The sequence below is a fragment of the Myotis daubentonii genome, chromosome 2 (genome assembly GCF_963259705.1).
Source record: "Myotis daubentonii chromosome 2, mMyoDau2.1, whole genome shotgun sequence".
In the NCBI taxonomy this organism is placed as follows: Eukaryota; Metazoa; Chordata; class Mammalia; order Chiroptera; family Vespertilionidae; genus Myotis; species Myotis daubentonii.
The window spans coordinates 100,775,904-100,801,165 of record NC_081841.1 but is presented as its reverse complement, the minus strand read 5'-3'; the positions used below and the strand labels follow the sequence as shown (position 1 = coordinate 100,801,165).

The following is a 25,262-nucleotide window of genomic DNA, read 5'->3' as shown; positions in this document are numbered from 1 at the left end:
TTGCATAACTAAAACACTCCAGTTGTTGAAAATATATGATAAGGGGAAAACCCTAAGAAATCAAGCATCTCTTTCTCAGCATTAACCTTTGCTCCAAGCCATTCTGAACCATGAAAAAATTTCAGATTAACATTCTTGATTAGCTGAATGTTGGAATATTTCCTATAAGCAGCCAATGTTTTGATTCTGTCCAAGATGGCACTGGCTTGGCCACGTTTCTTCAAACATTTTTGATATGTTTGTACTAATTTTTATCAGTTGCAGGTGCTGCAGCATTTTGGAAAGTATATACAAGCTCATCCTCAACATTTCCAGTTCCATTTCAATCTTCATTCAAATAATCCATCATTAGATCATCAGACCAGTTTATTTCATTGTAAATATTTATGTAATAAAGACAAAAATTAAAACCAAAATAAACAAAACAAAAAAACAAAAAACCCATTCCCTCATGAGCTGGTTTTTTCTTACATTGTAATCTAAACACTCAAACTTGATTTTGTTTTGGCAAGATTTCCATAGGTGAAATGGAAAAAGTATGAGAACACACTGTATTTTTAAATATTTACATGAAAGTACTTAGTTTTTATTTTATATATTCATGAGACAGGTACACAATGGCTCCCTGACACACTATGAAATCAGACTTTCACAGTGGTTAGTTATATACAAATGATGGAGCTCCAGTGGCGCAATCGGTTAGCACGCGGTACTTATACAGTTATATACAAATGTTAATTCATATACAAAAAAGAAAGCCCAATTCCTAAACATTAATGTCATTTGGGTGGAGCACAATTTCCAAGCTGCACCAAACACAACCCTTAATGCAAGCAGATGGCCTGTCCCCCTTCTGATGTGCAGTTACTGGGCCCATAGCTTGTTTATAGCCACTAAATTTTATTTTTCTGGATTAATGGGGGAAAAGATTCCTCTGCCTTTACTTTCTTGTTAACTAGGAATGCTATTAAATGAATACAGTCAAAGCTGAGAGAGCTAGGTCCTGCCTGGACGGCCTCAGACTTGGTGAGCTGGTGGGAAGACCTGCCAAGCACTGATGGCTTGCCAAGCTCCTGGGGTTTTTGGTCCTCAAATGTAGTGCTGTTATGAGCAAACTGACCCAAACTTATTAAATAGCTTTTCCTTCTTGGAAAAAAATCCTTCTTTGCTTTAACTGCTGCCTCACTGCCAAAAATGCAGTAACCGTCTTGGCTAATTGCACAGACTCCTGTCTAGAGGTCTCAGCGCCATTGTACAACCTCAGTGGGCTGTTTCTGCCGCCACTCAGGTTCTCAAGGAATAGCTGACATACTTAGATGGTTTCTTCATTTGGGAATGGGAGGACCTGGTCGTCCAAGACCCATGGTAGAGAACTGAAGTGGAAAAGTACCCTACAGAGAGCAATTAAATAAGTTAGCCATATGGGTTCTTTAAAAAGTAGCAATAACTTTATGATCTACTGATTTGCATATCAGGTCTGAGCTGATTAGCTGGGATTAACCATATATCTTTAAAAAGCAAAACACTATAATATTTTTGGAATTTGATCTGGCAATATGTGTTAGATTAACAAAAAAGCATCTACCTCATTAAGAAATTCTATTTTTAAAAATTCATTTCTCATCACTAAAAGCACCTTTGTATAAAAACATCTTATTTTGCAGTATTGTTAATGGCGGAAAACAAAACAAACAAAAAAAGCATAGGGAAGAAAAACCCTAAAGTTCTTTATTAGGGAGTAAATGTAGCAAGTCTATGAAATAGTAAGGACTTATATATTACAATGGTAATTCTCTATATATGTAAATGAAGAAATGTATGCCAAAAAATAGTAATAGGTTGATAAAAAAAAAAAGGCAAAATAAACAGGCAAGTCAATATTTAGGTAGGTAGGAAATCAAGGGGGGGAAATCAGAGATGCCATTATGGAGTAGAGATTATAAGAATTCATCATCATCATCATCACAGTAATAGCAAAATATCCTAAAAACTCCTTTAAGTATGTTTTGTCCAATAAATTATGGGACTGAGTAGCCAAAATTAAATGGTGTGGGCAGGTCTTCATTTCTAAAGTCTGTGGAGATGTAATAAAGGCCATATATGACAAACCCACAGCCAGCATCATACTCAATGGGCAAAAACTACAAATATTTGCCTTAAGATCAGGAAAAAGACAGGGATATCCACTTTCACTGCTCTTATTCAACATATTACTGGAAGTCCTAGCCACAGCAATCAGACACGAATAAGAAATAAAAGGCATCCATATTGGAAAGGAAGAAGTAAAAATGTCACTATTAGCACATTGTATGCGGGAAACGTATTTATACGTTTTACTTATACATTTTACGTTGACTGGTAGTAGAATGCGGGACACGTATTAATATGTTTTTTATAGACTAGCGGTAGAATGCGGGTAATGTATAAATACGTAAACTAAAGTTATCGTAATTTTACTGAACGTTGCCATTTGCGCAAAAAATTGGCAAAAATGGCCGGCGCCACCTGTTAGCGTGCGATAAAAACTACCCGCAAACAATGTGTTAGCAGATGACATGATACAACAGAGCAGTGGTTCTCAACCTTCTTAATGCCGCGACCCTTTAATACAGTTCCTCATGTTGTGGTGACCCCCAACCATAAAATTATTTACGTTGCTACTTCATAACTGTAATTTTGCTACTGTTATGAATCGTAATGTAAATATCTGATATGCTATATGTGTTTTCCGATGGTTGCGACCCACAGGTTGAGAACCACTGACATAGAGAGAACCCTAAAGATTTTATCAAAAAACAACTAGAACTGATAAGTGAATTCAATAAAGTAGCAGGATACAAAATAAATATCCAGAAATCAGTTGCATTTTTATACGCCAATAATGCACTATCAAAAAGAGAAATGAAGAAAACTATCCTAATTCACAATTGCTTAAAAAAGTCTAGGAATAAATTTAACTAAGGAAGTAAAAGACCTTTACTCAAAAAATTATAGAACACTGCAGAAAGAAATTGAAGAAGATACAAATAAGTGAAAGCATATACCGTGTTCATGGACAGAAAGAATTAACATCATTAAAATGTCCATACTACCCAAAGCAATCTATAGAGTCAATGCAATTCCTATCAAGATACCAATGGCGCATTTCACAGAACTAAAACAAATATTCCAAAAATTTATATGGAACTACTAAAGATGCTAAATAGCCACAGCAATCTTGAGAAAGAAAAACAACATTGGAGGAATCCCAATACCTGACGTCAAACTACACTACAAGGCCATAGTAATCAAAACAGCCTAGTACTGGCATAAAAACAGACATATCTACACTAATAAAAGACAAATATGCTAATTGACCATACCTTTGCTACACCCACCAGCCAATCAGAGAGACTATATGCAAATTAACCCAACCAAGATGGCGGTTAATTTACATATACCTGTTGGGATCAAAGACTGAAGATAACATAGAAGGAAGCCAAGCACTGCAGAAGGGAGCAAAGTAGAGGCAGCGGAGACAGGAATGGAAGCAAGGTGGCTGAGGCGGGAGGCAGGAACGGAGCCAGGGCGCAGCAGGTGACAGGCGGCAGGAGGTGGGGGGGAGGAGGCGGAGGCGGAGGGAGGACGTGGTGGCGGGCGGCCGGGGCATGGTGGGAGACGGGGCGGGGGGAGGGCGGCGGGAGTCAGTGGAGGTGGGAGGCGGGGGGAGGAGGCGGCGGGCGGCAGTGGGAGATGGAGGGAGCCGAGGCGGCAGAGGCAGGAGCGAAGCCCTATTCTTGCAGGAATCTTCCTGCAACGGGCCTCTAGTCTATATATAAAAGCCTAATATGCTAATTGTCCCTCCAACCATTCAACAGTTCAACCAGTTGCTATGATGCACACTGACCACCAGGGGGAAGATGATCCAACTGGTAGGTTAGCTTGCTGCTGGGGTCTGGCTGATCAGGACTGGGCAAGATGGGCTGGACATACCCTGGAGCCCTCCTAGAGTCCCTCCCGGCCCCGATCATGCACAAGTGGGGTCCCTCGGCCTGGCCTGTACTCTCTCGCAATCTGGGACCCCTTGGGGGATGTCAGAGAGCTGGTTTCAGCCCGATCCCTGCAGGCCAGGCCAAGGGACCCCACCAGTGCACGAATCCATGCACCGGGCCTCTAGTAGATCAATAAAACAAAATAGAGAGATAAGAAATAAACCAATGCCTTTATATCAATTAATATGTGACAACAGAGGCAAAAACATACAATAGCTAAAGATAGTCTATTCAATAAATGGTGCTGGAAAAATAGGACAGATACATGCAAAAAGTGAAACTAGAACACCTTTTTACACCATGCACAAGAATAAACTCAAAATGGATTAAAGACTTAAATATTAGACTCAAAACCATAAATATTCTAGAAGAAAACATAGGCAGTAAAATCTTGGGCATTTCTCACAGCACTATTTTTTCTGACACATTGCCTCAGGCAAGGGAAACAAAGGAAAAAAAATAAATGAACGGGACTACATCAAGCTAAAAAGTTTTTGCACAGCAAAGGAAAACATCAACAAAATTAAAAGACAACCCACTGCATGGAAAAACATATTCACCACTGATATATCTGAAAAGGGGCTAATGTCCAAAATTTATAAAGAACTTATAAAACCGAATACCAAAAAATCAAAGCAATTAAAAAATGGGCAAAGGATCTGAATAGATACTTCTCCAAAGAGGACATACAGATAGCCAATAGATATATGAAAAGATGCTTAATGTTGCTAATCATTAGAGAAATGAAAATTAAACCACAATGAGATATCACTTCACATCTGTCAGAATGGCTATCATCAATAAATCAATAAACAACAAGTGTTGATAAGGATGTGGAGAAAAGGGAACCCTCTTGCACTGTTGATGGGAAAGTAAATTGGTTCAGCCACTGTGGAAAGTTTCCTCAAAAAATTAAAAATGGAACTGCCTTATGACCCAGTGATTCCACTTCTGGGAATATTTCTAAATAAACCCAAAGCATTAATTCCAATGAATATATAAACTCCTATGTTAACTGCAGCATTATTTATAACTAGAGGCCCGGTGCACGAAATTTGTAAATGAGGGAGGGGGGTGGTCCCTCAGCCTGGCCTTCACCCTCTCCAATCCAGGACCCCTCAGGAGATGTCTGACTGCCTGTTTAGGCCTGATCCCATTGGGATCGGCAGTCAGACAGCCCTCTCACAATCTGGGACTGCTGGCTCCTAACCGCCCACCTGCCTGCCTGACTGATAGCCCCTAGCCCCTCTGCCTGCCTGCCTGATCATCCCTAACTTCTTGCTGGGGGGCAGGGCCAGCCCTGCGAGGGACTGTCTGCCTACCTGATCATCCCTAACAGCTGGCCTGTCTACCTGATTGCCCCTAACCACTCTGCCTGCCTGCCTGATCACCCTTAACTGCTTACTGAGGGGGAGGGGGTGGGGAAAGCCCTGCAAGGGGTCATCTGCCTACCTGATCACCCCTAACTGCTGGCCTGACTACATGATTGCCCCTAACCACTTACCTGCCTACCTAATCACCCCTAATCACTGGTCTGCCTGCCTGATCACCCCTAACCACTCTGCCTGCCTTCCTGATCACCCCTAACCACCTCTCCTTCAGCCCCCGCAACTGTGGCTTTGTCCAGAAGGATGTCTGGAAGGATGTCCGGAAGATGTCTGGTCTAATTAGCACGTTATCCTTTTATTAGTATAGATAGCTAGGATTTGGAAGCAGCCCAAGGGTCCATCAGTAGATGAGTGGATAAAAAAGTTGTGGCATATTTACACAATAGAATACTACTCAGCTGTAGAAAAGAAGGAAATTGTACTCTTCGAAATAGCCTGGATGATCTTCACTTCATATGCTAAGTGAAATAAGCCAGAGAATGACAAATACCATATGATTTCACTCATATGTAGAATCTGATGAACAAAATAACAACAACAACAAAAATGGAAACAGACTCATAGAGAACAGAGGTAAAGGGGAACCGACTAGGTAAAAAAGGTGAAGACGTTAAACAAACAAATACAAACCTCATAGACACAGACAATAGCATAGTGATTACCAGAGGGGAAGAGGGGTGAGGGGAGGGAGGAGAGAGTATAGAGGAGATAAATGGTGATGGAAGGAGACTTGACTTGGGGTGATGAACACAGAATACAATATACAGATAATGTATTATAGAATTGTACACCCGACCTATGTAATTTTATTAACCAAGATCACCTCCAATAAAGTCAATCTATAATAATAAAAGCATAATATGGTAATTAGGCTGGACAGCTGAACAACCTTCTGGACATCATTCCAGACATCCTTCCGGACTAAGCCACAGCAGCAGGGGCCGAGGCAGAGGCAGTTAGGGGAGATCAGGAAGGTAGGCAACCAGTTAGGGGCAATCAGGCAGGCAGGCCAGTGGTTAGGGGTGATCAGGCAGGCAGGTGAGTGGTTAAGGGCAATGAGGCAGGCAAGCAGAGTGGTTAGGGGCAATGAGGCAGGCAGGCGAGCAGTTAGGGGTGATCAGGCAGGCAGGCAAGTGAGTGGTTAGGAGCCAGTGGTCCCAGATTGTGAGAAGGATGTCTGACTGCTGGTTTAGGCCCGATCCTGCAGAGGCCCGATCCTGCAGGGATCTCTGCAGGATCGGGCCTAAACCAGCAGTGGGACAATCCCCTGCCCCCTGCCCCCTGTCCACCGCCCCCTCCGTGCATGAATTTCGTGCACTGGGCCTCTAGTAAAAAATAAAGATGGTTTCCCTGACTGGTTTGGCTCAGTGGATAGAGCGTCAGCCTGCGGACTGTAAGGTTCCAGGTTCGATTCTGGTCAAGTTCATGAACCTTGGTTGCGGGCACATCCCCAGTAGGGGGTGTGCAGGAGGCAGCTGATTGATGTTTCTCTCTCATCGATGTTTCTGACTCTCTATCTCTCTCCCTTCCTCTCTGTAAAAAATCAATAAAATATATTTAAAAAAATATAAGATGGTTTAAGAAAAAAAAAATCTGTGGAGAGTCTCCTCTTTCTGAGTCAGGTGGACAGGCACAATGCTAGCAGCAAACACCACATATTTATAAAACTTCTAGGTACTTCTTAAGGCAAACAAACAAAAAATGCAAATTTCAGAATAATGTGCATAGGATCCATTTTTCATGAAAGCACAGTAAAAATATTTATGTATCTTTATACAAGTGTGAAGGTATAGAAGGCTAACTAAATTGTCACTATTGATTACCTGATCAGAAATGTGGGCAGATGAGGGGAAATTATTTTTTCTTTATAAATCTCCATTATTATTATAAGAAATAAGCATTACTTTAAAGCAGCAGTACTCAACCTGTGGGTCGTGACCCCTTTGGGGGTCGAACGACCCTTTCACATTGGTCGCCTAAATATATCCTGCATATCAGATATTTACATTATGATTCATAACAGTAGCAAAATTACAGTTATGAAGTAGCAACGAAAATAATTTTATGGTTGGGGGTCACCCCAACATGAGGAACTGTATGAAAGGGTCGCGGCATTAGGAAGGTTGAGAACCACTGCTTTAAAGAATTACGTAGAAAAAAAAGGCCTTGCTATTCTCTATCACTGCACCATGCTCAGTTCTTTCTTAGCTTGTCACATCCTGTAATTTTTGTTGCTTTACCTATAAAATTTGTTGCACCATTTGTAAGATACATGAAGCCAGAGATTGTATCGATTTCACTCACTATTACATGCCATTATCTAGTGCAGTTCTTGGCATAAAGAAGGTGTCAAATAAATGAGTACACGCAAACTAGTATGAACACTTAACATTGCAAAAGAAAGATTACATACATGCGAATCTAAGACAGATCATGGAATTGACCAAATAAGTTTCATCCTAGTTCAAGCACTTAATTGCTGTTTGGGCATGGGAATCTTCCTTAATCCATTCAAACTTCATTTTTTAATGAATAAATGTTAAGGAAACCACACAATGCAGAATTGTCATTTTTGCTGTTTTTTATGGTGAAAGCTAGAATCTGCATGCCATGCTTACTGTGTGCTAAGAATCTTGCAACACTCTAAATGGATTATCTCATTGAAACCTCATGGGAATCTGGTAAGTAGGCATTTTCTCCATTTCATAAATGAGGAAATCAGGGCACAGAGAAGATGAAAGACATTATGACTGGTACCAAATAGGCATTTAATAAACTATAGTTATTAACAGTAGACCCTATATGGCAAATAAGTGATATTTTAAAACATTGATGTTAAGGCTATTCAGAATCAAATCAGTATTTATGGTTACTAACTTATAATGCTGCTGCTATTTTAAAATGGTAACATCAACAAAACATTTCAAAACTATAAGCACGTGAGTAGATTAAAAACTTGTTAAGAAAGTGATCTAACTATGAAGCCTCTAATGCCATGTAAAGAAGCAGAAGTATTCTTTTTAAATTAGGGTATAAACTGTTTTGAAATACAGGCTACAAAAATCTTCCACATTTTGCATAACAAAATGCAATCACTCTAGTTTGAAACATTTGCACGTAAGATTTTGAGCTAAAACATTGCAGTATTTTTACTAATATGGTTGAAACCAACCCAGTAGACAAGCAAAAGTAAACCTCTCTCTTTCCATTCTTTGAATAAAGAAAGAAGGAAACAAATAAATACTAATGTGACAATCTAAATTATGTTGAATGGGATTAGAATCTCAAAAGTATAGAACAGAAATTTAACAGGCAAATAAATGTAGCATATGATGTGCACATATAAATTTCTTGCTTCAGCATTTCCTTTTTCATTAAAATCCCAAATGGTGCAAGAAGTTGAATCTTATAGCTCAAAAATCACAAAAGTTAGTACAAGGAAGTCTGGTAAATGCTTTTAAAGTTTCCTTAATTACTAATTTTTCAATGCTACAAAATGCCTCTGTTTCTGCAAAATTACATGCTCACACTGTGGAACATCAGGTAAATACAAAATCGTGTTTCCCTCACATAAAAGACCATAATACTGACCAGATGGTGTATGCACAATTAAATTGATTTTTAATAAGGAATTCTTGGCACAATAGAATGTAATCGCTCCAAATTGTGTCAAGGACTACTTACACTTTTTTCTTTTTATAGTTCAAGGCTTAGACTCTTCAGCCAAAATCCTGTGCTGTAGTGTTGGGGGACCAAATAGCTCTGGAGACCAGTAATGAAATAATGAGCCTTTCATCTGGAGGTCATTGGTTAGGCTCTGCTATCGTTCATTAATGACACAGTTGTTTCCAACCTCCTGGTGTTGGAACAGTGGCAGGGGGTTTATTATAGAAAGGGTAGCAGAAATATGTATAAGATCACTTCATTTATGGATAGGACCTATGGCAAATATTTGAGAACATGTGTTTTATAAGCAATAAAGTAATGTTCTTAACATATTGACAGTAAGATTTAAAGCCTGGCTCCACAGACCAGGGTCATAAGAAGGCAGCAGAATTTTCATGCTGTCTCTCCACCCACAACAGCCACATGGTGCCTGTAGCCTGGGCAAGGTGTGACATTTCTTCTTATTTTCTTGTTCTGAAAAGGCCTGTCTATTCTCTCAGAGGAGAATTATAAAAAAAAAGAATAATTATTATTTTATGATTCAGTTATTGAACTATTTACTATGACTCTGCTTCAAATTATGCTCTGTGCTATGTGTAGGAGTCATGAAAGTGAAGCAGATACCATCTTTGCCCTTAAACAAATTCAGTCTGTTTGGGGACTGGCTTGGGATAAATCAGAGGTCTGGAAAAGTTCTTTGGGAAAATAACAGAGAGAGACATGGGTTCTGTCTATAGGAGTTACCATGGCTTTTCCAAAGGTGGTAGGCATTGGGCTGGATCTTAAAGTATCATATTCCATTCATCAATTTGGTGGGGAGAGAAGTGGCATTAAATGTATTTGAAACAACTCGCACGTAATTGTAGCAGATGTGAATTTCCAGGTGGCTAGAATAAGAAAAATGAAGTGACAGGAGAGGACTGGGTTCACACTGTGAAGGATACTGGACAGGTGTTCTTCAAATATGTGGACAGCTATACATGTATGCCTCAGAGAAATTTGAAAAACTACATACCTAAATATCTAAAAAACTGTCTCAATATACTTTTATTTATTTCATTGTGGTAAAATTTACCATTTTAACCATTAAATTGTATAATTCCGTAGCATTAAGTCCATTCACATTGTTGTAACCATCACCACCATCCATCTCCAAACTTTTTCATCATCCCAAACTGAACCTGTTCCTAAAAACCAGTGGTTCTCAACCTTCCTAATGCTGCGACCCTTTAATACAGTTCCTCGTGTTGTGGTGACCCCCAACCATAAAATTATTTTCGTTGCTATTTCATAACTGTAATTTTTCTACTGTTATGAATCGTAATGTAAATATCTGATATGCTATATGTGTTTTCAGATGGTTGCGACCCACAGGTTGAGAACCGCTGCATAACTTTCCATTCCCCCTTCCTATGTCCCTGGTAACCACCTTCTACTTTCAATATCTACAAATTTATATATCCTAGTTACTTTATACAACTGGAATAATACAATAATTGCCCCCTTTGTCTCTTAGCATAATGTTTTCAAGGCTCATCCATGTTGTAGAAATAAGAATTTCATTCCTTTTTAAGGCTGAATAATATTTCATTGAAAGTATCTATCACATTTTACTTATCCATTCATCCACTGATGAACACTTAGGTTGTTGAACATTGGTGTCCAAGTATCTGTTTGAGTTCTTGCTTTTAATACTTTTGGGTATATATCCAGAGGTGGGATTGCTGGTTATTATATGTAATTCTATGTTTAACTTTATTAGAAACCTCCATACTGTTTTCCACAACAGCTGTACTATTTTACTTTCCCACCACCAAAGCACAAACATTCCTCGTTTCTCTACATCCTCACCAACACTTACTTTCGATTAAAAAAAAAAAAAAAAGTAGCCATCTTAGTAGGAGTGAATTGATATCTTTCTCCTTGTGGTTCTGATTTGCAATTTCCTAATGGTTAGAAATCTTGATCTGCTTTTCATGTGGTTATTGACTATTTGTATATCATCTTTGGAGAAGTGTCTTTTCAAGTCCTTTATTGATTTTTAAATTGGGTTTTCTTGTTATTGAGGTGTAGTTCTTTATGTATTCTGGAGATTGATCCCTTATAAGATATATGATTTACAAATATTTTTCCCATCCTGTGGGTTGTCTTTTCACTCTGTTGATAGTATCTTCTGATGCACAAAATTTTTAATTTGGAAAAGTACAATTTATCTACATTATCTGTGTTTTTGGCGTCATATCCAAAAAATCATTGCCAAATCCACTGTCATGTTTTCACCTTATGTTTTCTTCTAAGAGTTTTAAAGTTTTAGCTATCATGTTTAGGGCTTTGATCCATTATGAATTAATTTTTCTATATGCCACATAAGGGTACAATTTCTTTTTTTGCATGTGGATACCCAGTTTTCTCCACAACATCTATTGGAAAGACAGTCCTTTCCCATTAAAGGGTCTTAGTACCTTTGTTGAGAATCATTTGGCCGTGTATACAATGGTTTATTTCTGGGCTCTCTACTCTATTCCATTGGTCTATATGCCTGTCTTTATGTCAGTACCACATGTTTTAATTACTGTAGCTTTGTAGCAAGTTTTGAAATCAGGAAGTGTGATTCTTTCACCTTCATCCTTCCTTTTCAAGATTGCTTGGCCATTGGAGGTCCCTTAAGATTCCATAAGAATTTTATGGTATGTTTTTCTACTTCAATAAGTATTATTGGGATTTTTATAGGGATTGCATTAATCCTGTAGATTGCTTTGGTTTCAATATATTTTTAAGGTAATGTAACTTTTAATGATAAGGTTAAATAATTGCAAAGAATATACTTCCTGGCATGTTGTAAATATTGACATTTTAAAACAAATTTATATCCTTCCTTTCATGTAGCCAATGGATTCTGAGCACCACAAGTGGCTGCCCATCAGAATGCACTTTAAGAAATACACCAACACCTCTTTTCTGTGGTGCCTCAGAGTGGTCGGTTGCTTCAGGATGAGGCTGAACATTTCTTTCCCAGCCATTGGCTGCCAGAAACTCATTGAAGTGGACAATGAACACAAACTTTGTACCTTTTATGAGAAGCATATGGCACAAAAGCTGCTGCTGATGCTCTGGGTGAATAATGGGAGGCTTATGTGGTTCAAATCAGTGCTGGAAGTGATAAGCAAGGTTTCCCCATGACGTGCGGTATCTTGACCCATGGCCATGTCCACCTGCTGCTAAGTAAGGGGCATTCCTGTTACACACCAAGGAGAAAGTGCAAATCTGTTTGGGGTTGCATTGTGGATGCCAATCTCAGTGTTATCAACTGGTTATTGTAACAAAAAAAGTGGGGGGAGAAAGATATTCTCGCTTTTACTGATGACTGCTGTGCCTTGTCAACTGGTGCCCAAAAGAGCTAGCAGAATCTGCAAACTTTTCAGTCTCTCCAAAGAAGATGATATCCACCAATATGTTTTGAGAAAGCCCCTAACAAAGAAGGTGAGAAATCTAGGACCAAAGCATCCAAGATTCAGCCCCTTCTTATTCCCTGTGTCCTATAACACATCAGTGAATTGCTCTGAAGAAACAACATACTAAGAAAAGTAAGGAAGTTTCAAATAACTTCTAATTATCCTGCTATGCTTTCACTTAGATGTGCCCTTTCCACCTAATATACTCAGAAAGGTTTGGAAAAAATATGTTTCATTTTTAATACATGATCGCTATTACATTATTGTGTGATAAAATAGTGTCCTCTTATCACATAGCCTACCTTGCTCTCACATCATATTCTCTGTACATGAGGTTCTGCGGGTATATGACAGTCACCCTATATCACATGCTTCAAGCATTTTTCCAAACCTTAGCTCATTCAAATTTTAGACTTCTGCCATAAAACCTAACTGACCTAACTGGCAATACCTGTCTTCACTTTTTAAAAAATAAATCTTCACCTAAGGAAATGTTTATTGATTTTTTTTTTTTGGAGGGAGGAAAGGGGAGAGAGAGAGAAACAGAAAAACATTAATGTGAGTGAGGAACATCAATTGGGTGCCTCCGGTATGTGCCCTGACCAGGGATTGAACCCGCAATTTTTTGGTGTACAGGACAGACAACACTCCATCTAACTGAGCCACACCGGCTGGAGCATCTGTTTTCACTTTTTAACTAATCATTTAAATCAGTAAAAACTAGTCTGACTTCAAATTTCAACTAAAATATACATGTTAGCCCAGCCAGTGTGGCTCAGTGGTTAAGCATTGACCTATGAGCCAGGAGGTCACAGTTCAATTACCAGTCAGGGCACATGCCTGGGTTATGGGCTCAGTCCCCAGTGTGGGGTGTGCAGGAGGCAGCCAATTGATGATCCTCTTTCATCACTGATGTTTCTATCTCTCTCTCTCCCTTCCTCACTGAAATAAATAAAAATATATTTAAAAAAATAAGCCCTAACCAGTTTGGCTCAGTGGATAGAGCATCAGCCTGGGGATCGAAGGGTCTCGGGTTTGATTCCGGTCAAGGACATATACCTTGGTTTCAGGCTCCTTCCTGGACTGGGCCCTGGTCGGGGAGCGTGCAAGAGGCAACCAACCAATGTGTCTTGAGTGAGGATTAAAAATAATAATAATAAAATAAAATATACATGTTAGTATATATGCCCATGATGACCATTTCATTTCTGAGCTTCCTTTCATAGATAAAGATCAATGGGATGAACAGAGCCTTTCCATGAATACCGTGTCTACAGGAAATAAAAACAGTTGCTTTCCATGTTTCTCCCTGAGTCCCTCTCTGACAGTTCCTCAGGAGCAAGGTCTTATTGACCATTGTGTGGGATTTTATTGTTTTATTTTTTCAATAAATGTCTCTTTGGTTTGTATGTCTGAGATGTTTTTTGCTCCATGAAGCATGTCCCACAGTAAGATTCTGAGATGCGTACCTTTGTTTTGTAAAGTAGGAGATGTTGACTTTCTCAATCTCTTTGTGAGAGATATAATTAAATATCTATATCTATTTCTATATATAAATATAAAGTTCAGCAATTCCATTTTTAGTTATATGCCAAGAGAATTGAAAACATGTATATACAAAAACTTTTATATGAATGTTCATAACAGTTTTATTCATAATAGAAATAAGTGGAAACATCATAAATGACTATCAACTGACAAATGGATAGACAAAATGTGGTAGAACCATACAATGAAGCATTAGTTGCCAAAAAAAGAAATGAAGTATTAATAATATGCTACAACGTGAATGAACCCTTGAAAACTTTATGCTAAATGAAAGAAGCTAGGCACAAAATGCCACATATTTTATGATTTCACTCATATGAAATGTCCAGAATAGATAAATGCCGGGAGCCGGTCCATGCTTGCTGTTTCAAGGGACCTGGCATATATGGCATACTTTTCTTAATATGTTTGCTCGCCTTCTTGGCACTATGTGTTTTAACCAAGGTCACCTCTGAGAAAGGTTGTTTCCCCAGGTAGGGATTTTCCCCTGAAGTTAGGGAGGGAATAAAACCCCTCAACTAAGTGCCAGGCAGGTAATTAATCCCTTTAACTACGAACAATCATGCTTAAACTACATAATCTTTTCTCCCTGGAATGGAGATAAGAAACGCCCTAACCTTTGTAATAGAGATTGATAGGATTGAATCAACTGGTATAAATACAGTTGTAACAAGACAGAAACACTCAGAACTTAGAACAGAATCAAGAAGACAGAACCTACACGGAGCCTAGAGACAGAAGAACTTCGCTGGAGAGAGCATGCCGGAGGATCCTGGAGAGGGACTGGCCTCGGAGCCTAGAGACAGAGCCTAGCGGGAGAACATGGCAAGGGATCCTGGACTGAACCTGACTACAGAGATTGGCAGGAGAACCTGACTGGAACCTGGACACTGAACCTGACTGGAGAGCCTGGACAGAACCTGGCTGGAGAACCTAGCGAGGGAACATGGCTACAGAACCTCGCTGGAAATCCGAAGCAGAACCTCTCTGGAGATCCAGACCAGAACTTGGCTGGAGATCCTGGCTAGGCTGCTGATCAACTGAACGCTGTCTCCGTGACATTCCTTCTTCGCCGACTCCGTCCACACCTTTGGGAACCCCTGGACCTGCTGGGGTTGGACCCCAGCAGATAAATCCACAGAGACAGAAAATGGATTAGAGGTTGCCAGATGCTTTGTTTTTGGTGGTGGTAGTATGATCTGGAGTGACGGCTAACAGGTATGAATTTTCTTTTTAGAGTGATGAAAGTGTTCTGAAATTATATAGTGGTGACAGTTGCATAAGTTGTATAGTTTCAAAGGAAAAATGTTATGGCATTTGAATTATATTTCAATAAAAAAGAAAACTTTGCTTTTAGCTCTCACCTCTCATTCCAATACCAGCTATTTATCTACAGCTGCCTACCATCATTGGAACATCTCAAATTCTCCGTACCTGCAGTAGTGTAGAAGAAACGCAAGACTGCCTGAGATAAGACTTCCATTACAGTCCTGATTCAACCCCTAAATAGCCATGTGACTTTAAGCAATCTACATAACCTTTCTTTATGTCATTATCCTTTGAAAAACGACTGAGTTGGACATGATAATTTCTATTGGATCTTTTGAATTAAAAATTATGCCATCATGTAGTATATTTAGAGCACTTTATTGTGGGGGACTTCAACTGAAAATGCCTTAAAACTTCATTTTACACATGATACAGTTGGTTCAACATCTCAAACACCAAGTAATTAGCAGATAAGTTGACCCCTTACTCTATTAGAGAGAGAAGATAAAGTTTTTTTAAATATATTTTATTGATTTTTTACAAAGAGGAAACATCGATCAGCTGCCTCCTGCACATCTTCTACTGGGGATGTACCCACAACCCAGGTACATGCCCTTGACTAGAATCGAACCTGGGACCTTTCAGTCCGCAGGCTGACGCTCTATCCACTGAGCCAAACCGGTTTCAGCGAGAAGATATAGTTTTAACCTCCCCATCTATTTTCTTTGCAACCCCAAATCTCTGATAACAGGCATAGTAAAACCACCTTATATATTTTTCTGTTCATCCATATTCTCATCCTTTCTGGGCTCTTGGCTACTTCTTACTCAAGGTCTTGGTTCCATTTCCATCTTTTTCTATCATGTCCTCAAATGTCCAGCCTCTACCAGAATTTTAGCTCTTTAGTCTCTTCCTATAAACAGATTGTCTTCCATAGATTAAAAGAAAGAAATACCATCCCTCTACTCCCTAAAAGGAAAGTTGTTTACTTATTAAAAGAAATCTATACTTTCAGCTTCTGTTTCCACATCAACTGAGTTTTAGTCTCCACAACCAAACTCCAACCAGGACAGTATTGAAACCATTCTCTCTGACAGGCTTCTCCCCACCTAATCATCAGATTTAATGACCATTATAAGTCCTCATTATCCCTCACCTCTTTGCAGAATAAGTAATGACCTTTCAAATTCAACTCTCTTTTGGCTGCTGTGATGTGATATGACACTTGTACTCCTCCAATTTTTAGTGTCACTCCTTTTTCATCCTTGCCATTTCCTGTTGTGAGCCAGGCCCTTATATGGGAAGACCAGGAGACTCAGTGCTGGGCCTTCACGTCTTCCCTTTCATCATTCCTCTACCAGGAGCTCATCTACTCCTGAAGCCCAGAAAGTCTCTTTATATAGATGACTTTCAAATTGCATTTATAATGCCGACCTGCTTTTACTCACTGGCTACTGCCCATCTTCATCTTTGTGTATCACTGCAATATTTAAAAATAATGAATAGACTTTATGTTTTAGAACAGTTTTAAGTCTACAGGAAAATGAGCAGAAAGCACAGAGTTCCCATCACCATACATACAAAGCCAAAGAGTTTCTCCTAGTAACAACTTATATTAGTGTGGTACACTTGTTACAATTGATGATTATTAATTAAATGCCATAGTTTAGACCAGGGCTTACTCTTCATGTTGTACAGTTCTCTGAATTTGACAAATTACAGATGTCATGTATCCATAACCCCAGTATCATGCAGAATCATTTCACTGCCCTAAAAAGTCCTTGTGCTTTACCCTTCCTGATGCCTGTCCCTGTAATCACTGTAATTTTAACATATCTAAAACCAACTTGTCAGTTCTGGTTCAAGATAGCAATGTAGGAGGACCCTGAACTTATTTGATTTCACAGATACACCAAATCTACAGTTATATATGGAATAATTTTCACTGGAAAAAACCCCAAACTAGCTGAGCAACTCCTACACATCGGGCCAATGAGAAAAAACCCACATTGAAGCAGGTACAAGAGGCTAAGACACAATTTCACCATGAACTCCCCCACCCAGAGCAATCCATAATTGGGAGGGAACTCACAAACCCGAGCTTCTCCATGAGGAGCAAGGATTCTTACCTTTCATCTAGCACCTGATATTTTAAGACCTGCCCCAGAGAAATAAGTTCCCAAAACACCTATCTTTGACAGCCAATGGGGCTTGCATCCAGGGGACTCAAAAGGCTACAGTGCACTGAGAAACAGTTTTTAAAGGGTTCACATGTGGACTAACCCACCCCAGGACCCAGTGCAGAGGCAGCCAACTGAAAAGTGCCCAGACTTTCTGTGAAAGAGGCTTATTTGCTTATATTAAAGTATTAATCAGAGGGGCAGGAATTTACTTTAACACACATTGAGGGTCTTAGTGAAATACCTTCCAGGGACAGAGTCTGATAGGCATTGTCTTTGCATCCTCCCTCTGCCATGTTGCAGAGCACATGGAATCTCCTGGCATGGAACTTGTCCACCTGTCTGGTGCCCTGGTTTTTATATATAGTGCCTTGGTTTTTGTGGCTGCCGCATAGGGGACACTCCTTGATCAACTGGCCCTGATAGCCGGCGGTGCTTGTGTTCATGAGTTTAGTGGGATGGTAGCAAAGAAAGAAACATTTGGGAAGTGGCAATCAACCCAGGGCTCAGTGAACAGGAAGCATACAGAAACACCTATCCCCTAGTCTTCCCTTGAAAGAGGTATATTTGTGTACTTTAAAAGCTGCTGCCTGAATGTGTGGCTTCCAATCAGCTGAATCTAGGTACTGCGATCTTCCCCTTTGGGACACTGACAAGTCTTGGCATACCTTCAGCTACCAGGGACCACTAAGAATAAAGTAGGCTGCTTGGCTAAATATAAAGGCTTGAGAGACAGCCAAAAGCTAGGGTAGGGTGAATGATAAGGTTCATTTCCTGCATGAGGCCAATTCTTCAAGACTGGGAGAGGTGGCTGGTTTATCTAATGCATAGAAACCAACACAGACAGTCAAGGACAATAAAGAAACAGGAATCTGTTTCAAATGGAAGAAAAAAAAACTCAGAAAAAGACTTGAATGAAATGGAAATAAGTGACTTACCCGATAAAGAGTTTAAAATACCGGTCATAAAGATACTCACTGAGCTTGGGAGAAGAATGAATGAACACAGTGAGAACTTTAACAAAGAGACAAAAAATATCAGAAAGTACCAAACAAAAGTCATGAAGCTGAAGAATACAATAACTGCACTGAAAACCCCAACAGAAAGGTGCCGGGGTCCAACCCCAGCAGGTCCAGGGGTTCCCAAAGGCATAGACGGAGTCGGCGAAGAAGGAAGGACAGGGAGACAGTGTTCTGTTGATCAGCAGCCTAGACAGGATCTCCAGCCAAGATCTCCAGCCAAGTTCTGGTCTGGATCTCCAGAGAGGTTCTGCTTAGGATCTCCAGCCAGGTTCTGTGTACATGTTCCCTCGCTAGGTTCTCCAGCCAGGTTCTGTCCAGGTTCTCCAGCCAGGTTCAGTCACCAGGTTCTAGTCAGGTTCTCTTGCCAATTTCTGTAGTCAGGCTCAGTCCAGGATCTTTTGCCATGTTCTCTCCAGCGAAGTTCTTCTGTCTGTAGGTTCTGTGTAGGTTCTGTCTTCTTGGTTCTCTTCTAAGTTCTGTCTCCTGAGTTCTGTGTTCTAAGTTCTGTGTTCTAAGTTCTGTGTGTTGCTGTCTTGTTACATCTGTATTTATACCAGTTGATTCAATCCTATCAATCTCTATTACAAAGGTTAGGGTGTTTCTTATCTCCATTCCAGGGAGTAAAGATTATGTAGCTTAAGCATGATTGTTCATAGTTAAAGTGATTAATTACCCGCTTGGCACTTAGTTGAGGGGTTTTATTCCCTCCCTAACTTCAGGGGAAAATCCCTACCTGGGGATTCAACCTTTCTCGGAGAGGTGACCTTGGTTAAAACACAGCGCCAAGAAGGTGAGCAAACATATTAAGAACCGTATGCCATATATGCTAGGTCCCTTGAAACAGCAAGGATGGACCGGCTCCTGGCAGAAAGGGTCAACAACAGATTAGATGAGAAAAAAAGATCAGTGAACATGAAGATAGGGCAACGGACCACACCCAAGCAGAGGAGTAAAATCAACATGTCACTTTTCATCCAACCAGATTTCTCTCGCTATGCCCCCATTTGAAGTCTTAAAATCTTGAGTTTAAGATTTCTTTTCTCTTTCTGTCACTCCCTTATCATTCATTCCCTTTGTGGTATCTTTTTTTTTTTCATCTCTGACTTCACTTTTGTTTTTCTGTTCTACTATAAACTGTGCGATTCAGTTCAACCAGGGAATTTGCTGTACATATGTTTGTAGAGCAAGTAGCTCTAGAGTTAAAATGAACTCTGTCTTTAACAAATGAATAATGTCCTCATATCCTATCACTAGGAGGCTGATCTTTCGAACTGTAGTCTAAAGTAGCAAATGCTATATTACAGTAAGTGCATGTTATTACAGTTTTGAGTTTAGAGCCTTTGCAATTTTTCACTTTCTTATAAGTATTAAGATATACCTACAGTAAATAAAGCAGTTCAGAAAAAAACAGACAGCTATACTGGTAATCATTGAATACCTATGAATGTCTTCAAATCAATGTAAGAAGTTAATATTCTAAGAGCTGCAGCCTTCATCAAGACAGTAACTTAACTATTTCCACAGTTTCCATATTACATGCCATGATGTGGCATTTTATAAACACTCTTTGTACTTAATTTCTGAAATGTCAGCATGGTTTTCAGTATGGAATATGTGTAGAGTCTATATCTATATGCATAGCTTTTGATTTCAAGTACACAGAGAGTTACAGAGCAATCTTTAATTTTGAATAAATTATTCTTATTACAGTTTATTTTCTGACGAAATGAAAGATATATTACCTCATTATCTTTAAATAAGGGTAAATAAGAAAAAGTAAGCTAACTCTTAAGTATCTATTCCTACAGTAAAGTCAGAATTTTCAGGAAATGAAAATAAGTATTTTTTAAAAATCCTTAGCCAAACATCTAAAATACATGAACTGGCCCTACCTAACTAGTTTGGCTCAGTGGATAAAGCATCGGCCTGCGGACTCAAGGGTCCTGGGTTTGATTCCAGTCAAGGGCATGTACCTTGGTTGTGGGCATATACCCAGTAGGGAGTGTGCAGGAGGCAGCGGATCGATGCTTCTCTCTCATCGATGTTTCTAACTCTCTATCCCTCTCCCTTCCCCTCTGTAAAAAATCAATAAAATATATATTTAAAATACATGAACTGAAAATTAACAATCAACAAAACAAAAGCTGGTAATTGACTGTTTAATGTCAGTGAGTCAGAGAACTTACATTCTGGGCCTAAGAACTGTATTCATCATTGCTAAAATTCTGATGGCAGTGTCTAACTGTTTAACACCCCATATTTCTCCTAAACAAACCTCTTAAAACTCAGCTAACTTTTGCCTTTTCTTTATGCTAGACATCTCTTGAACAGGGCTATGGTTTTAAGTTCGCACAATCCATTTCTCTACACACCGAGTGAAGAAGTCATTTAGCAGGGCCATCAAATCCAGACTGTGGCAGCTGAGTAGCGAGGCCACATTAGGCTCTGAGCCTCTCTCCAGGAGGAACCCTTTCATAGTGAAGCAAAATGCCTAACTGAAACTGTCTCAAAAGCAAAAGAGAAAGATTTCATATTTAAAGACATTTTTAGACCTGGAATGCGTTTACAAAAAAGCTCTTGACAGTTTGTGTGACCCAATAATAATGAAGAAACTAACCTCTAGTCTTATAAATGTAGACATATTAATTTTCTCTATTTAATTATTAGATCAATAGAATAACAAAGCTATAAAACTCACATAAAATTGTTCAACATCATAGAAAATTAAACTCTAAAACACATGGAGATTATTATAGTTAAGAGTTAAAATTAGCTTTCTCATCACTTGTGAGAGCAGAGAGGCTTCGAAACTTTATAGCTTTTCAAGTAGGCACCACTTATTTCTATCTTCACACTTTTAAAAAATATGTTTTTACTGTTTTGAGAGAGAGAGGGAGAGGGAGAGATAGAAGCATTGATGAGAGAGAAAGATCAACATCAATCAGCTGCCTCCTGCATGCCCCTAACTGGGGATTGAGCCCACAACCTGGGCATGTGCCCTGACTGAGAATCAAATCAATGACCTCCTGGTGCATAGGTTGATGTTCAACCACTGAGCTACACTGGCTGGGCACCTACATTCACACTTTTAAAAAATATATATATTTTATTGATTTTTTTACAGAGAGGAAAGGAGAGGGATAGAGAGTTAGAAACATCGATCAGCTACCTCCTGCACACCCCCCACTGGGGATGTGCCTGCAACCAAGGTACATGCCCTTGACTGGAATTGAACCTGGGACCCTTCAGTCCACAGGCTGACGCTCTATCCACTGAGCCAAACCGGTTAGGGCTACATTCACACTTTTAATATAAATTATAATATTTATTGACACTTCTTCCCAACCAAGAATCCTCTCTATATTAATATCATTAAAACTACCATTCCTCAAACTCTCAGAAAATAATTATAAATTAAGACAGGCATTTTCAAATGCCCTAACAAAAACTAAAAGGGCCTCTAAGTTTAAACACAATGTTTTGCCAAAGCATACAATGCACTATATGCACCAGCAGTCACTTCACCAGCAGAACATTACTAATGTGCTCCTTTCTCAAAAAATGGATGTTTGTGCTTGCTGTGTACAATCATTTGTTATTTCTCCTGATACATAAATGGAAGTTTCAGCTGCTTTTCACATTATTTTAGCAAGTGCTCTCTTAAATAAGTTAGGCAAAAAGCACAGTACCGGGACTAACTCTAAGGCAAAAAGCAGGTATAATTCAATGTATTATTAACAAACAAGTTTTGTGAGTCCACCACAGTTTCACATGAAGAACCGAGGATACCCTTTGAGTAAAAATAATATTGGAGATAGTTTTGGAAGGATGGGCAGAATTTCAATACTAAGGTATGGGGAAGAAGCAAGTGGCAAGTTAAGTTTAGATGCTGATATAAGCAAGAGAGCATGGCAGCATATCATATATCACCTGTGTGATAACTATTTATTAAATAACTGGAGCGAAAATAAAATTATAGTATCTCTGAAATTGACACCACAAACCACTATTAAATGACTTGTGTTATCCCAGACACTGGATTATAATTTTGATATTCAGTTTCAATTATATTATTATACTCATTTTAGCATCCGGTTACAATCCTGTCATCTGATTTAGTCAATACCTGCAATAAATCAGTTAATTAAAAAAGCAGTCAAACCTGACCATAAATATTTTAACTTAGAATATATATATGTAAATTTATTCATCAAAACTTGATTCTGTAGTCAAGCACTGCTCTCTTGCCAGAAGTTTCATTTTGCCATCATACAGAGAAATCACAATATACTGATACTATTAAGTTACAAAAGTCCAGTTTCAAGTGTTTAATTTTTTAAGTCATGAGAAAACTTGCGAGACAATTTGGATGCAAATCCTTCATGAATTTTTTTAATCCACCAGTTTTTCAGTTGTCTTATTCATATCTAATTAGCTTTTTTTAAAAAAACCTCACCTTTGAGTCTTTCCAAAGTATACAAATTAGTTTTCATTAAAACAACACACTCCTTTACTTTCTGCACATGTATTTCATCACTTCATGTAAGAGTTTACACTATGTGGTTATAATAACTTACACTACCAGTAAGGAAGGAACTGCTGAAGGGGCCCATGGAATAAAAGGGAAATCAAACTTTATTTTTCTCCCTCACAACTGGTGGCAACAAAATTTCAGTGTGGAAGGTTAGAGGTTTACTTTTATGATGAAGTTTTTAAAAAGTCAATTTCAGATTTATCTATTGCTAAAGTAACACTTAGCATAAACCTATTTTATAAATAAAATCAGAACCGGCATGCACACTGATAGCAGAATTCCAGTGGTTACAATTTCTATTGCTTCCCAATCACCCATGTCCAATGCAACTTGAGAAAAACTCAAGTTAGATTAATATTTATTACCTCCCTATATTTTGCATAGGAAAAGAACTCATTTGGACTTGTTATTTTTTTTCTAATTAAAATATTCAATTCATATTTCATAATACTAGGGTCAATTTGTTTTATTTTTTAAAGTTTGCAAGCATATACCAGAGGTTAGTTATTCTGTGATTCACCATTTTTGCCTATGCCCAGGAAATATACTGGAGAACATAGCTACTGGTCTTCAAGGTCTCAATGAAGTCGCCACTATAAAAACTGTGCCTCAATTATTGAATCTGGATCAATTGTTTCATTGCAATTATTCATTGTCCATATTTATAAAGACAAGTTCTAAAATGTATGCTTATTGTTATTATATTTTTTATTAATCCTCACGCAAAGACATTTTTTTCCATTGTGTTTTTGTTTGTTTGTTTGTTTGTTTGTTTTAGAGAGAGAGTGGAAGGAAGGTAGGGAGGGTGAAGAAAAGGGAGAGGGAGAGAGAGATGTGAGACACATCAATAGGTTGCCTCCCGCATGCACCCTGATTGGGGCTGGGGATCAAACCTGCAACCTAGATACATGCCCTTGACTGGGAATCAAACCCGAGACCCTTCAGTGTGCAGGCTGACGCTGACCCCTGAGCTACACCAGGGTTGTTATGCTTATTATTAAAACAATAGGAAGTGTCTCTAATGTAAGGCAAACATTTTGTAGTTCTAGCATTCAAATAATGAATCTCTAATTAATGTAGGTTACCATGTAGATCACATTTTTTATATTTAAATCATCAAATAACATTTAAATAGCATTTAAATCATCAAACTTCAGTTTCAAAGTATATTTGGAAGTCTCCCAATAGCCAATGAAGTGCTCTGGCAATGGAGCGGAAGAAAGTCAGAACTGCTCTCTGATCATGCTGCAAGTCCTAGCCCTGAGTCCAGTCCTGAGTGCACCGCCCACACACAGGGATGTGGGAGGCAGATTTGTAAAACAGCGGCACTGGGTAAAGTTTACCCATATGAGTTTCCAAAACAGTTATGTGTTTGGCCAGTGGGTTGGAGCGATGGAGTCATACAGAAGCCTTGGAGAATTTGGCTTGAAGCTGAGAAACAAGGGGATTTTTATTCGGGTCAGAACACTAACCCATTCCAGGTGAGCATGTTTGGACAGCCTGCCAGACATGGAGAACACCTGAGAGAGAAGCTCGGGCTCCACAGCCATCCCAGAAGAGGGAGCACAGATTCCAAGTGAACCTATAAATGTAGGCCTTGCACGGAGGTGGAGCACCCAGAGATGCATAAACCCCACCCAGCACATTTCAATTCTCTCTTTTTTTTTTAATTTTTTTTATTGCTTAAAGTATTACAAAGGGTATTACATATGTGTCCTTCCCCCCCCCCCCCGCCCTTGACAGTCCCCTAGCCTCCCCTACCCCCCAGTGTCTTATGTCCATTGGTTATGCTTATATGCATGCATACAAGTCATTAGGTTGATCTCTTACCCCCCTCCCTCCTGCCCCCCAACCCTCCCCGGCCTTCCCGCTGCAGTTTGACAATCTGTTTGAGGCAGCTCTGCCTCTGTATCTATTATTGTTCAAAAGTTTATAATGGTCTCTATTATCCATGAATGAGTGATATCATGTGGTATTTTTCCTTCATTGACTGGCTTATTTCACTTAGCATAATGCTCTTCAGTTCCATCCATGCTGTTGCAAATGGTAAGAGTTCCTTCTTTTTTACAGCAGCATAGTATTCCATCGTGTAGATGTACCACCGTTTTCTAATCCATTCATCTACAGATGGGCACTTAGGCTGTTTCCAGATCTTAGCTATGGTGAATTGTG

General features: G+C 39.1%; 1 protein-coding gene and 1 pseudogene across 3 annotated transcripts in view; one reads left to right on the top strand and one right to left on the bottom strand.

The window, feature by feature from the left end:
• ATP8A2 (ATPase phospholipid transporting 8A2) overlaps nt 1-25,262 on the bottom strand; it is a 680,267-nt gene that overhangs the window by 202,085 nt on the left and 452,920 nt on the right. The window lies entirely within an intron of this gene.
• LOC132226258 (small ribosomal subunit protein eS6-like) lies at nt 12,077-12,627 on the top strand (annotated as a pseudogene).